Source organism: Schistocerca cancellata, chromosome 6 (genome assembly GCF_023864275.1).
Source record: "Schistocerca cancellata isolate TAMUIC-IGC-003103 chromosome 6, iqSchCanc2.1, whole genome shotgun sequence".
NCBI lineage: Eukaryota > Metazoa > Arthropoda > Insecta > Orthoptera > Acrididae > Schistocerca > Schistocerca cancellata.
In genome coordinates this window covers 431,888,900-431,902,432 of record NC_064631.1, presented here as the reverse complement: position 1 = coordinate 431,902,432, position 13,533 = coordinate 431,888,900, and the positions used below count along the sequence as shown (strand labels likewise).

General features: G+C 43.3%; 1 pseudogene; it reads left to right on the top strand.

Annotated features, from left to right (window-relative positions):
- Nucleotides 1-501: 501 nt before the first annotated feature.
- Nucleotides 502-619, top strand: LOC126089933 (5S ribosomal RNA; annotated as a pseudogene).
- Nucleotides 620-13,533: the final 12,914 nt, after the last annotated feature.

Sequence of the window (13,533 nt, the reverse complement as noted above, 5' to 3'; positions counted from 1 at the left end):
TGCCGAAGTATAGTTACATATTAATTTAATTAATTATTGCTGTAATTTATTTTCCCTGTTATTAATATTTTTAAAAGTTGCAGGTCTCAGTAGTTAGACTGCAGGTTATGCAGTCTTCTACAGTAAATTAATGTCGTGTCCCTTGCAAGTAGCAAAACAATAAAGAGCGAGTCCTATGCATATTTCTTGGCTAATTGGTTGGTAAATGAAGAAAGTGCTTCGGCAAAACGAAAACCGAGAGCTGTAAGTACGAAGTGTTTCGGTATTCTGTTGACCGCCACCTACATGGGGAGAAATAGCGATCGTAATAAAGTAAGAGATATCAGAGCTCGCAAGGAAGGATTTTCCCAAATGCTATTCGAGTGTGGTACAGCCGATGAATAGTCTTAATGTCATTCTCTGAACCCTCTACCAAGCATTTGGATGTGAGTTGCAAAGTAGTTACGTATATGTAGATGCACCGTATTCACTAAGTTTTGTACTTCGGCATGGAATCTCATTGCCAACGGCCTTGCCGCAGTGGTAACACCGGTTCCTGTCAGAACACCGAATTTAAGCGCTGTCGGGCTGGGCTAGCATTTGGATGGGTAACTATCCGGTCTGCCGAGCGCTGTTGGCAAGCAGGGTGAACCCAGTCCTTGTGAGGCAAACTGAGGAGCTACCTGATTGAGAAGTAGCGGCTCCGGTCTCGGAAACTGACATACGGCCGGGAGAGCGGTGTGCTGACTACATGCCCCTCCGTATCCGCATCCAGTGATGCCTATGAGCTGAGGATGACACGGCGGCTGGTCAGTACCGTTGGGCCTTCATGGCCTGTTCGGGAGGAGTTTAGTTTTTTATGGAATCTCATTGACTAAAGTTGAACTGTTTTCAGTGATGAGTCCTACTTCGAACCGAGCACCAACGGTCAGCGTCTGGAGACGCCCGGGACAACTGTGTGATACCAGCCTGACAGTCAACCGCCGTACGGTACGGCAGCCAGGAATGGTGGTCTAGGGTGTCCTTTCATTTCTTAGCAGGATCCCTTTGGTTGTGCACCGCCGCACCCTTACACCACAGCGGTACCTCGACGATATTCTACGCCCCGTTTTGTTGCCCCTGATGGCAAGCCATTTTAAGCCTACGTTTCAACAATACAACCTCCGCCCGCACACGGTGAGAGTTTCTAGTGCTTGTCTCCGTGCTTGTCAAAACCTACTTTGGCAACAAGGTCGCCGCTTCTCTCCCCAGTTGAGAAAGTTTGGAGTATTATGGGCAGGACCCTCCAACCAGCTCGGGATTCTGAAGATCTAACATAGCAATTGAACAGAATTCGGCACGATATCCCTCAGCAGGACATCCAACAACTCTGTCAGTCAGCATCAAGCCGAATGACTACTTGCATAAGGGCCAGAGGTGGATAAATCCCTCATGGTGTGTCATTTTTTTGTGTTAGAGTGTATTTTGTCCATGAGGCTGCCATCTTCATTAGGCTTGTAAGTAGGCTGTTTATGTTTTCTTATTGGCAACGCTACGTAGCGCTCTGTATGAAAATCACTGGCTGTGCTGTGTGCAGTCTGTGGCTAGTTTGCATAGTTGTCTGCCATTGTATTGTTGGGCAGCTGGATGTTAACAGCGCATAGCGTTGGGCAGTTAGAGGTGAGCCGCCAGCAGTAGTGGATGTGAGGAGAGAGATGGCGGAGTTTTGAAATTACATATATTATGACTTGTGATGATATTAAGGTAAATAAATTGTTTGTTCTCCATTAAAATCTTTCATTTGCTAACTATCCCTATCAGTAGTTAGTTTCTTCCGTAGTTTGAATCTTTTATTTAGCTGGCAGTAGTGGCGCTCGCTGTATTGCAGTAGTTCGAGTAAGGAAGATTTTTGGTGAGGTAAGTGATTTGTGAAACGTATAGTTTAATGTTTGTCTGGGCCATTCTTTTGTAGGGATTTTTGATAGTCAGATTGCGTTGCGCTAAAATTATTGTGTGTCAGTTTAAGCACAGTCTCGTATACAATTGTTCTAAGGGGACGTTTCAGGCTATATACCGTAGTAGAAATTTACGACCTCAGGAAATGTAACAGGTGTAGTTTTCTCATGCTTTCAGCCGTTCGCAGTGCCATTTGACACGGAAACTTCGTATGGAAATGTATAATCTGTAGTTCTACGATGTTCTTGTAGTTGCAAGATATAAAAACATTACGTTTGTGCCCCACAGACTACTTTAGACAACTCGTGACAAACAGGCTGGATGACCAGTTACCAAAATCAGATTTTCTCAAATGTAACTGTGGTGTCGAAGATCTCCACATTATCAACATGTATGTGTCCGTGATAATTTATGTTGTGCGTTCGCCGAAAAGCGTCAACTATTTGACGCTTGCATTTTGGATGCTATAGTCTGGCGGAACTTAGAGGTTTGTAGATAGCTTATCGTATGACTTCTGTCATTGCTCCGTATTCTTACTCTGATCTTTATTTGCTACCTGGGTAATGGACACATTCGTGTTGTCCGTCAATCATCTCGTCTGGGACTGCTGTTCAGCGAGATCGTGAGCTGCTGCAGGGACCACTGTACTGTTGAGGATGGCGTCACGTAGTGATCTGTTATTTACTTTGAGAAAATCATCACCGCATGGTTAGGGAACCTATCCAGTGGCAATGGAGATTGAGTAACTAGGCTAGGAAAACTGGAACAGTGCCCCGGAAACCCGAAAACAAGGGATATATGGCGCACGAAGGAAAGAAAAGAAAACTTTCGATGGGCAGAATAAGTGGAGAAATTAACAAAACGATCAACCAAGTGAAGTCTTTCGCTATGACAATACAATCAAAGATCGTTCAGCAAATGCTTTAGAAGTAAAGGTATGTGAATCATTTCTTCATTTATCCCGATCAAATTTCGATCTGCATTTGGACTCGAGCATTAAGAAATTGAATTTGTAAAACGAAAGGGAGTAGATATGAGCAAATGTTACTGCCAAGGCTATGACGAAGTATCGTCGTAAGTGGTGTGAAAAAATATTGAAGTCAAATTTACATTTAGTCCTTAAAGGCGCTGTACAGTCCAACCAAGGAACTGCTCTGTATTTCGAAATGGATGGGCACATATACAAACTTTTCGAGCAAAGTGTTGGGAGGAGAGATACGATGTTATCTATGAACTTGAAGAAAGATGGATTGACGTTCCTAGCAGTAAGCCTAAGAAGCCGGCCGGAGTGGCCGAGCGGTTCTAGGCGCTTCAGTCTGGAACCGCAAGACCGCTGCCGTCGCAGGTTCGTGTCCTGCCTCGGGCATGAATGTGTGTGACGTCCTTAGGTTAGTTAGGCTTAAGTAGTTCTAAGTTCTAGGGGACTGATGACCTCAGATGTTAAGTCCCATAGTGCTCAGAGCCAGTAGCCTAAAACAAACACTGCCCCATCCTTTCGCGGCCCATAGACATCGCCGCGTTGGAGCGATAGAGTGGCTTGCATGCCTCAACAATATACATAGCCGCACCGTAGGTACAACCACACCGTACGGATGTCTGAGAGAGGCCAGACTAGCATATGGTTTCCGAAGAGGAGCAGCAGCAGCCTTTCCAGTGGCTGCAGGGGCAACACTCTGCACGATTTGCGATTCTGACCTTTGAAACACCCTTTTCCATGCACATGTGATAAAAGAGAATAGGTTTTTCTTTTAAAATTTTCTAACGGATTCAATGCATTAATCTCTGTTTTGTCACAAAACTAACTATGCCTTTTAAATAATATACACCTTAAAAATTTGGAATACTTACGAAATGAAGTGTGATTCGGATTGTTGTTTCCGCTGACGGTTTTTTAAAATGTATCCTGTTTATGTCAACGCAGATCGTATCCTCAAGCGAAGTAAACGCGTCATTTCCTTGGCTACCTCTCTCCCAAGGCTTGGATCAACATAGAACGTTGGAATGTGAGGTGCTAATAGTTTGAATCCTCTCGTTGCCAACTGTGGCCGAAAACGATACTGACCAAAATACGCTGCCGCTATAATCGACGTAGCTTAATGCTGTGCTTCATTTCGGTGAAAAGTAATTTATATCAGTAAGTATCATTTGTACATGACTTAGTATGCCATCGCGTAATCTATGGTCTGACACGTCCAGAAGTCCCATCAACGACGGGTTCATTAAAGGCCCCAGAGACAAAAAAATACCATTGACAACGATGTCGCCTCTCATCAACTTCATCACACAAGAGCGATATATCACAGGCAGGAATATCGCCTGAAAAAAACTGCCATTTATTGAACTTACTTTGGTATGCTCTTCTTGGAAACTGTAATCAGTCCACTAAGGAAGAATACAGACCTACGTGACTTGCTACTTTAAAAATAAAGTGAGTGACTGCAATTTCGGGACTATCTTTATTCTTTCATTATTTGCCTTAGAAGAAATTTCTTAATTGTACTATTACTTTTTCCTGCTGGGCTTTTTTTAGTGTTACAAATAGTTCTTATCTTGTTACTGGAGGAATTCATTTTCTCTTAAAAATACGTCACTGGTAACACACTGAACTCTTATGCGGGATGAGAGCGGTTCAAATCACGTCCGGCCGTCCAGATTTAGGTTTCTGGCGATTTCCCTGAAACTCTCAAGGCGTACACCGGCGGCTTCCTATGAAAGGAAAAGGATCATTCGGTTTTCCCAATAGGAGCATGTGCTCCGATTTTAAAAATCTCGTCGTCGCCGGACGTCGATGCCTAGTCTTCCTACCTTGCTTAATAGTACAAATATTTTGATTCTCTGGCGATTTTGCTTAAAAACTGACAGTTCAATTTCTAACCTATTGTAACTCTATAATCGTCGAAGGTTCCTTGATACTTATTCTGCACGGTATTCGAATTTTGTCTGTAGCACGCAGTTTACGAACATTTATTCTACTAACAAAGGTAAATTTTTTAGGGCAACAGTTTTTAATATACAAAACTGCGTTTTATTGGAAAGAGACTAAGAAAATGTAACAGACCTACTAAGCAGACTACCTCCACTACGGTTGTCCATCCTCTTTTAGAATACTGTTATGCGGTGTGGGGTCCTTACCAGATAGGACTGACGGAGTACATTGAAAAAGTTCAAAGAAAGCCAGCACGTTTTGTATTATCGCGAAATATGGGAAAGAGTGTCACAGAAATGATACAGGATTTGGGCTGGACATAATTAAAAGAAAGGCCTTGTTCGTTGCGACGGAATCTTCTCACGAAATTCCAATCACCAACTTTCTCCTCCGAGTGCGAAAATATTTTGTTGACACCTACAGGGAGGAACGATCACTAGGATAAAATAAGGAAAATTAGAGCTCGTACGGAAAGATATAGGTGCTCATTCTTTCCACGCGCTATACGAGATTGGAATAATAGAGAATTGTGAAGGTGGTTCGATGAACCCTCTGCCAGGCACTTAAATGTGATTTGCAGAGTATCCATGTAGATGTAGATGTAGATGAACATAACATTCTGTTTTTCATTAACGCTAGGTGTGTTGTGCACATTTCTTCAAACTGTATTTGGTAAATTCTTCTTTAAGATCTCAGTGCTTTTACCATTTATTAGTTTTGTGATTTAGCTACAGGTGTTAACGCAATTAGCCGACAGTCTCGATGTCTGTATTATAAAAGAAATACTACTGGTTCCAACAACTCTAGTTATAAATTGTATTGAGGATTGACGGATAATATGAAATGAAAAAGGCCTAAGTACTGAGCTAGAATAGGTATGCTTCAAAGGAATTTGGGTTAAATTTTCATTTCAAGAAGTTAAAAGAAAGACGGTTCAGCTTTCGCTGTAGACGCAGGTACTGATAGATACGTGAGGGCAGTTGTGCATACGTCAAGGTAACCAAATGGAACGGCACTCCAAACCATCACTCCTGGTTGTCGGGCCGTAAAGTGGGCAACAATAAGGCTGGTACCCCAGTGCTGTCCGGAGCATCTCCAGGCACGTCGTCACTGGTCATTGGGGCTCAGTTCGAAGAGGTACTCATCAATGAAGACTTTACTGCAGTCAATGAGGTTCCAGGCCGAAGACGGCGGACGCCCCGGACAGCAGTGGGATATCAAACTGACTGTTGCCCGCCCTACGCACCAAAAATCAGGAGTGATGGTCTGGGGTGCCATTTAATTTCATAGATTTCATAGCAAGACACCTTTGGTTGTCATCCGCGGTACCCTTACGCAACAGCGATACGTTGCTGATATTGTACACCCTGTTTAGTTGCTCTTCTTGGCAAGACATCCTGGGCTTACATTTCAGCAATACAATGCCCGTCCGCACACGACGAGAGTTTCCACTGCTTGTCTTCGTGTTTACCAAACCCTGCCTTGGCCAGGAAGATCGCCAGATCTCTCCCTAGCTGAGAACATTTGGAGCATTATAGGCAGGGCCCCCAACCAGCTCAAGACTCTGACGATCCACCTCTCCAATTGGACATGGTACGATGTCCCTCATGAAGTGATCTTGGAATAACTGCTTGCATAAGGGCCACAGTTTCATGGAAGTATTATTGATTCCTCAGTTTTGTGAAGCTCTTTCCGGTGAATAAATCATTCAATTTTTCTGAAATAGTGATCATTTGTTTGTCTGTATACGTGCATCACATCTACCGATTTCCGTACCACTCGGACAATTCCTTCGTGGTGCGTCGTTTGTGTGTCTCGTACAAATTGTCTGAATTATGATAAAGTTAAGCCATCTAGCGAATAGCCGCCAGAATTCGAATGATTAGCAGTGCTGCGACAGCACAAGAAGCGGGATCTAATACGTAGTTGTCGTGGTGGTATTGCGGTACGGAATGTGTCCGGAAACGGAAAGTTCGTAGGATTGTGTTTTGGCTGGGATACGTTTTTTTACTCTGCATTTTAACGCAGCCTTCACCTTTCAATGATCTGGAGATAAACATTGGGAAATATGGCGACAAATTAGACTGCCAGTTTCTGCTTCTCTCAGATTAACAATCAGAATTCGCACTATTAATTCACTACAAATTCTTCGAACAATGCACAGTGAATTATTCGTCTTTGAAGTAGCGTAACAAACACTATCAGTAACGAAAAGATACCCTTCTTATCATCAGGCCGCGATGCTAGACTTACAATTTGAAATAATCAAATATTTTTAACCAATAGTTTCTCTCCAATCGTTTGAGAACAATTCCAAAGCAAGCAATAAGTAAAACGTTTTCCGAAAAAGCACTCCAGCCAGTTTGCTTCGTTTACATACAGTAGGTCTACGTTCTTTCTGCAGCGCAACGGATGATTCAACTTTCATCTTTTTGTATTCATTGAATCAAACCCAGATGTGCCTGCCTGGCACGACGAAGAAGTCTGCCGTAAAGAGTCCACGAGAAAGAATTGGGGAAATGAGTCTCAATAATGCATTACAGAGCGCACTAACCTTCACAAGAGGAGAGCTGTGGAACGAACTAAACATGAACGTTTTGCGTGTTTTTTCTCATTTTTTTCTGGCATTTGTGTCACGTCAGCCAGTCGCCAATAGATGTTACTCATTTTGAGAAGCAAGGGGCGATCTGTGACAATAGATTAGAAAAGATAAACTTCTTTGCCGAGATCGCTAATAATAAACGGTATTCTCGATAACCGGTTTCGATAGTCACTGTTACCATCTTCAGATGCGCCAATTCATGAGAAAGAGTTATTCTCTTCTCTAGTACATACTGAATCACTCACTCACGCACTCGCACCCACACTCATACTCTCTCTCTCTCTCTCTCTCACACACACACACACACACACACACACACACACACACACACACACACACACACACACACGTGTAGACTAACGATACGCATACAATATTCACATTGGTTGTAAACATATTACTTACATCACGATGTGCTCCCAACATTGCTATGACATGTCACTCCAAACGTCAGTTCAATATGGAACACACAACACTGAAGCCTCCAGACAACTTTTCTGCCATGCGCTGCTTACAAGCGGAAATGATAAGAAAATGATGATATTCAGTGACTTACCGTTGTCTGAAATTTATTGATTACTCAACCCAGTGGCCCGCAAACAAAATACCGTGCGCGACTCAACTCTTCTGGCCATAGACATTTGTTGCTACCCATGCGAAGCTGGGGCAAGTCGGTAGTAAGGTATAAACTCTATTTATATGCAGAGTACACATAATAAAAATGGTATAAAATATGTCAATGAAATATACATTACGCCGTCACATGTTAAAACAGACTGAAGAGTGTTCAAGTGCCTTATTTTCATGGTCTTTGTCACGGACGGTAGGTGTGAAAAAAAAGGTTATATTCTTCCATATGCGTCTATAACACTTTATTCCTCGAACTCAGGTAATTAGTTGCGAATAAGTGTTGGTGATCATTAGGGAAATAGACTGTCATTCTAGGTCTAGTTACGGTCTTTGTTAAAAAAATTCTATCATGCGCAAAGTTGTTTAATGAATAACTCAAAATAACCAACTGGAGCCCAGTATATTATTAATTCGCCAAAAATTTCTACTTCTACATCACTAACATCTAAATGCTGATCACTGCAGGATCTAAGAGCATCATTGTTTTAGATTTGTGTTTATTCTTAAGAAAGAGGCAACTGCTCCTTCAGATTCTCTTTTCAGAAAGGTTCGTGCTCCATGAAGAACTATTCTTACACCTCCCCAACCAAGATAAGCAGCTACTAGTGTTAATACAAGTCTCCATAAATGACAAAACCACGACTGAACTTGTGTAACTGAGAAACCTCTAGGAGTGTTCGGAAATTCCCTTTACAAACTTCTAGGATTTGTTGGAGGGAGTGAGTACATAATATCTTGAATAGGATGCGATCCCATATCCGGGAAGATACAGTTCCTGTTTTACGACGTTTCAATCCTTAGTTTTAGCTCATCAATTTCTGCTTGAGGTACTGAATTATCCGTGACGCAGTACAATTATTAGGTAACAATTAGAAAGGAATATCCATTTATCGCCGGCCACAGTGGCCGAGCGGTTTTAGGCGCTACAGTCTGGAACCGCGTGACCTCTAGGATCGCAGGTTCGAATACTGCCTCGGGCATGGATGTGTGTGATGTCCTTAGGTTAGTTAGGTTTAAGTAGTTCTAAGTTATAGGGGACTGATGACCTCAGCAGTTAAGTCCCATAGTGCTCAGAGCCATTTGAACCGTTTATCCATTTATCACTTAAGTATATTTGTTTGTGCCAACACTTAAGCATTACGCGTGTACATTGTTCCAAAACAAAAAAGAAAAAAAAAATCAAGCTTACTGTACGTACTGAACATTACGCATTAAGAAGAAGGCTCGAAGTGGTGACCACCAACATTTTTCAAACACTGTGCCGCTGAAGCATGTTCTGGTACACTCTCTTCATCACCTGGTGTCTCTTCTGTTTCCAGGACAGCTGCCAGAACTCGTGCCAGCAGATATTCTTCTGTCTCTACAAGAGTCAAGGGAGGAGTAACGTGATATCATGTGACCGTGTGACGTAGTACACGTCATCCTGTCTACCCTAGTGCATACCAGGACAAGCAACTCGGAGACTTTTCTCTTTTCCCAGCAGACGTCGACGCATTATTCATCTGAACATCTGAACTAAAACTCTCGTAAACGGAAACGGTACGTTTCCAGTCATGGATTCCTATTCAAAATACTGAGTACTCACTCCCCCCATACCTCCTAGTAGTTTGCAGCGGGAATTTCCGAGCACCGTATATAAGCAAGGAGCAATTCCTGGACTTTTGAACTCTCGCTAATCCACGTTCGACTGCGCTAGCAGAGTTGTGTCGGGCGAACGCTGGATGTGGGAGGGAGGTATCGACCGCGCGGCAGAGATGAGGCGCGTCCATTACCGTATTGCTGCGGCCCCGCCGCTGCCCCTGCGGGCATAGCGTGCCCTCGTCCCACACACACACAGCACCGGAGCCCCTCCCGCCACAAGTGTTCTTTGCTTAACTGCGGCCCTCCCTTTATTTCTTCCCTGCCCAACAGCCTCATTTCTCTGCCCCGCCGTGGCAACTAATGCGGGTATCGATTTCGTGAACTCTCCTCCCCACCAACTCCGGTTGGCACTCAGGTCCCTAAGTTGTTTTCTCATTTCCGTTTCAGAACAAGTGGTGTTAATATCTGCTTTCCTTCTGTCGTAGCGTAATCCCCGTGTACTCGAGTTGTAAAAGCTACACAGTATCCTGAAGCGAGAGTGTGTCGCTCAAAACGAGCGATTCTGCCTTTATTTGTCAGGCCTCGTGTACACTCCTTTTTTTTTTATTCGGATAGAGAGAACACGTGGATTGCGACTGCATTTCTGAAGGTAGTGGACTCAAATCCCAGACAGCTCATCCAGATTTATGTTTCGTTCAATTATTGTAGAGTCTACACAAGTGCGAGGATGTTCTTCCATTTCTGTCACAACAGATATAATTTCCCATGAAACTAGATCATTGTTCCATCTTTAGTGTAAAGGCCAGCAGAAAAGCCGTGCTGATGTGATCCTGCACCGTTGAAGAACTGTCAAGGTGCACCAGCCGCCGCCCCCCCCCCCCCCCCATAATGCCTCTCCTCCCCCAATCGCTCCAGTAAACTACCCTTCTGCAATTTTTTCTACATAAATTTAGCAATTTTATAATTCTGTAAGTTGGTTTAATAAAAGGAAGAATTATTGAAAGCTGTTGCCTCAGTGAACTATATTGATGTAAAGTATTGCGCTTAGCAAATTAAATGTATCATTTGAAACAATTGAAAGTATAACAATATCTTTTTCTTGTTGTTTATGGCAGCTACTGTATATTGGATTTGGTATGATGCGTAACAAACAACAGATTTCATTTTCTCCTCATAAATTATTGACGGGGTATAAGTTATTAATCCACTTATATTGCAGCGCGGGATTAGCCGAGCGGTATAGGGCGCTGCAGTCATGGACTGTGCGGCTGGTCCCGGCGGAGGTTCGAGTCCTCCCTCGGACATGGGTGTGTGTGTTTGTCCTTAGGATAATTTAGGTTAAGTAGTGTGTAAGCTTAGGGACTGATGACCTTAGCAGTTAAGTCCCATAAGATTTCACACACATTTGACCATTTTTTGTCCACTTATATTACACTGAAGCGCGAAAGAACCTGGAACAGGCACGCGTATTCAAATACAGCGGTATGTAAATAGCCAGAATATAGCAACGCCTGTGCAAGACAATAAATATCTGCCGCAGTTGTTAGATCAGTTACTGCTGTTATAGTGGCAGATTATCAAGATTTAACTGAGTTTGAACGTGGTGTTAAAGTCGGCGCATGAGCGTTGGGATACAGCGTCTCCGAGATAGTGGGGATTTTCCTGTGCGGCCATTTCACGAGTGAACCGTGGATATTAGGAATCCGGTAAAACATCAAATCTCCGACGTCGCTGCGGCCGGAAAAATATCCTGCAAGAACGGGACCAACGACGACTGAAAAGAATCTTTCAACGTGGCAGAAGTGCAACCCTTCTGCATATTGCTGCAGATTTCAGTGCTGGACCATCAGCAAGTGTCAGCGTGCGAACCATTCAATGAAACATCATCGATATGGGCTTTCGGAGCCGAGGCCCACTTCTGTACCCTTGATGACTGCATGACACAAAGCTTTACGCCTCGTATGGGCCCGTCAACACCGACACTGGACTGTTGATGACTGGAAACATGTTGCCTGGTCGGACGACTCTCGTTTCAAATTGTATCAAGCGAGCGGATAGACGTGTACGGGTATGGAAACAACCTCATGAATCCATGGATCCTGCATGTCAGCCGGGGACTGTGTTGGTGGAGGCTCTTCAAGGGTGTGGGGCGTGTGCAGTAGGAGTAATGTAGGGCCCCTGATACTTCTAGATACGACTCTGACAGGTGACACGTACGTAAGCATCTGTCTTATCACCTGCATCCATTCATGTCCATTGTGCATTCCGACGGACTTGAGGACCAGCAGGACAATGCGACACCCCAAACGCCCAGAATTGCTTCTCAGTGGCTCCAGGAACACTCTTATGAATTTAAATACTTCCACGGGCCAAAAAACTCCCCAGACATGAACATTATTGAGAATATCTGGGAAGCTTTGCAACGTGCTGTTCAGAAGAGATCTGCATCCTCTCGTAGGCTGATGAATTTTCGTCCTGTAGGACTGCGAAGAAAATTCCCGCGAGAAAATTGCTAAGAAAACTACAAAATAACTTTTGGTAACATTTCAGACATCATTATTGTATCGTATCACGCACAGAGGCAAATTACTTCCGCGATGCCGGCCGAAGTGACCGAGCGGTTCTAGGCGCTACAGTCTGGAACCGCGCGATCGCTACGTTCGCAGGTTCGAATGCTGCCTCGGGCATGGATGTGTGTGATGTCCTTAGGTTAGTTAGGTTTAATTAGTTCTATGTTCTAAGGGACTGATGACCACAGCAGTTAAGTCTCGTAGTGCTCAGAGCCATTTGAACCATTTTGAACTTCCACGATATTCCGTGCGCAGCAGCGCGAGAGTCGTTGTAGGCCGTCGCCAAGAGTTTTTTTCGGACGGTTCGCTTTAATATGACCGAGAATAGTCCCTACTTCCCGAAAATATTTTACTGGCTGCTAATAGTTATCCTCCGTCATTGCATCCATCACTCAAAACGCCAATATACGCTAGGCAAAAGTAATTTTAGTTATTTTTGAAGCTAATATCTTCACTGAAGTCGAGCAAAATATTTGTTCGAAAGGTTTTGTGAAACCCAAGTTTTATCTAAATTTGCTGTAAGCCTATTATTCTCAGCATGCAATACGTGCTTGGTACACAAAAAACCTCGTTCTTACTACTGCAATGTCCCTGTCTTGTGTTACAAATTTGTCCATCATTGCAGTTTCTGAATTAAAAACCAAGTGGGTGGAGAACGGATACTGTCCTCTCTCATACTAAAGTAAGACAATCCTAAGTTCTAGTTTTTTGCAAAAGTTGTCAAATATCATAGATTTCAGTGCTCTTCTCGGAGAATCGGAATAGGTGCTGGGACTGTTCTGTATACGAATGTAAAGACATTCGATATAAGTTTTTAGGAAAAACTGATGTTAATTAATGCAGAATTGACGATCTTATTTTAATTGACATTTACTGTCGAGTAAACCAATCACCATCACTTATGATAAATTTATCAGACGTCTACTGTAAGGGAAAAACAATCGCAGTATGTCCTCTATAACTGAAATGAATAGGCAAAGATTTAAATCAAGTCAGCTTTTGACGTAGACGGCATTTACCTAAACTGAAGGATCTTCTGGCTCCGTGTTTTCAGATTCACTGTCGCTTGTTTCAGCCAGGTGTATCATAGCAGATTCCACTATGGTGTCTCTTAAACCTTGGTTCAAGAAATCAGTTTCTTGCAATGCTTCTGCGTGTTTTACGCACCTCTCCCATTCCTGCTGAGTAAAAGTAGTATTTCTTTTCGCTACTTCTCGCTTTACTTGGGTCCATACCAATTCAGTGGGATTATACTGGCAGTGATACGATGGTAGACGTACTACTTGGTGTCCCATTTCGTTTGCCAGCTG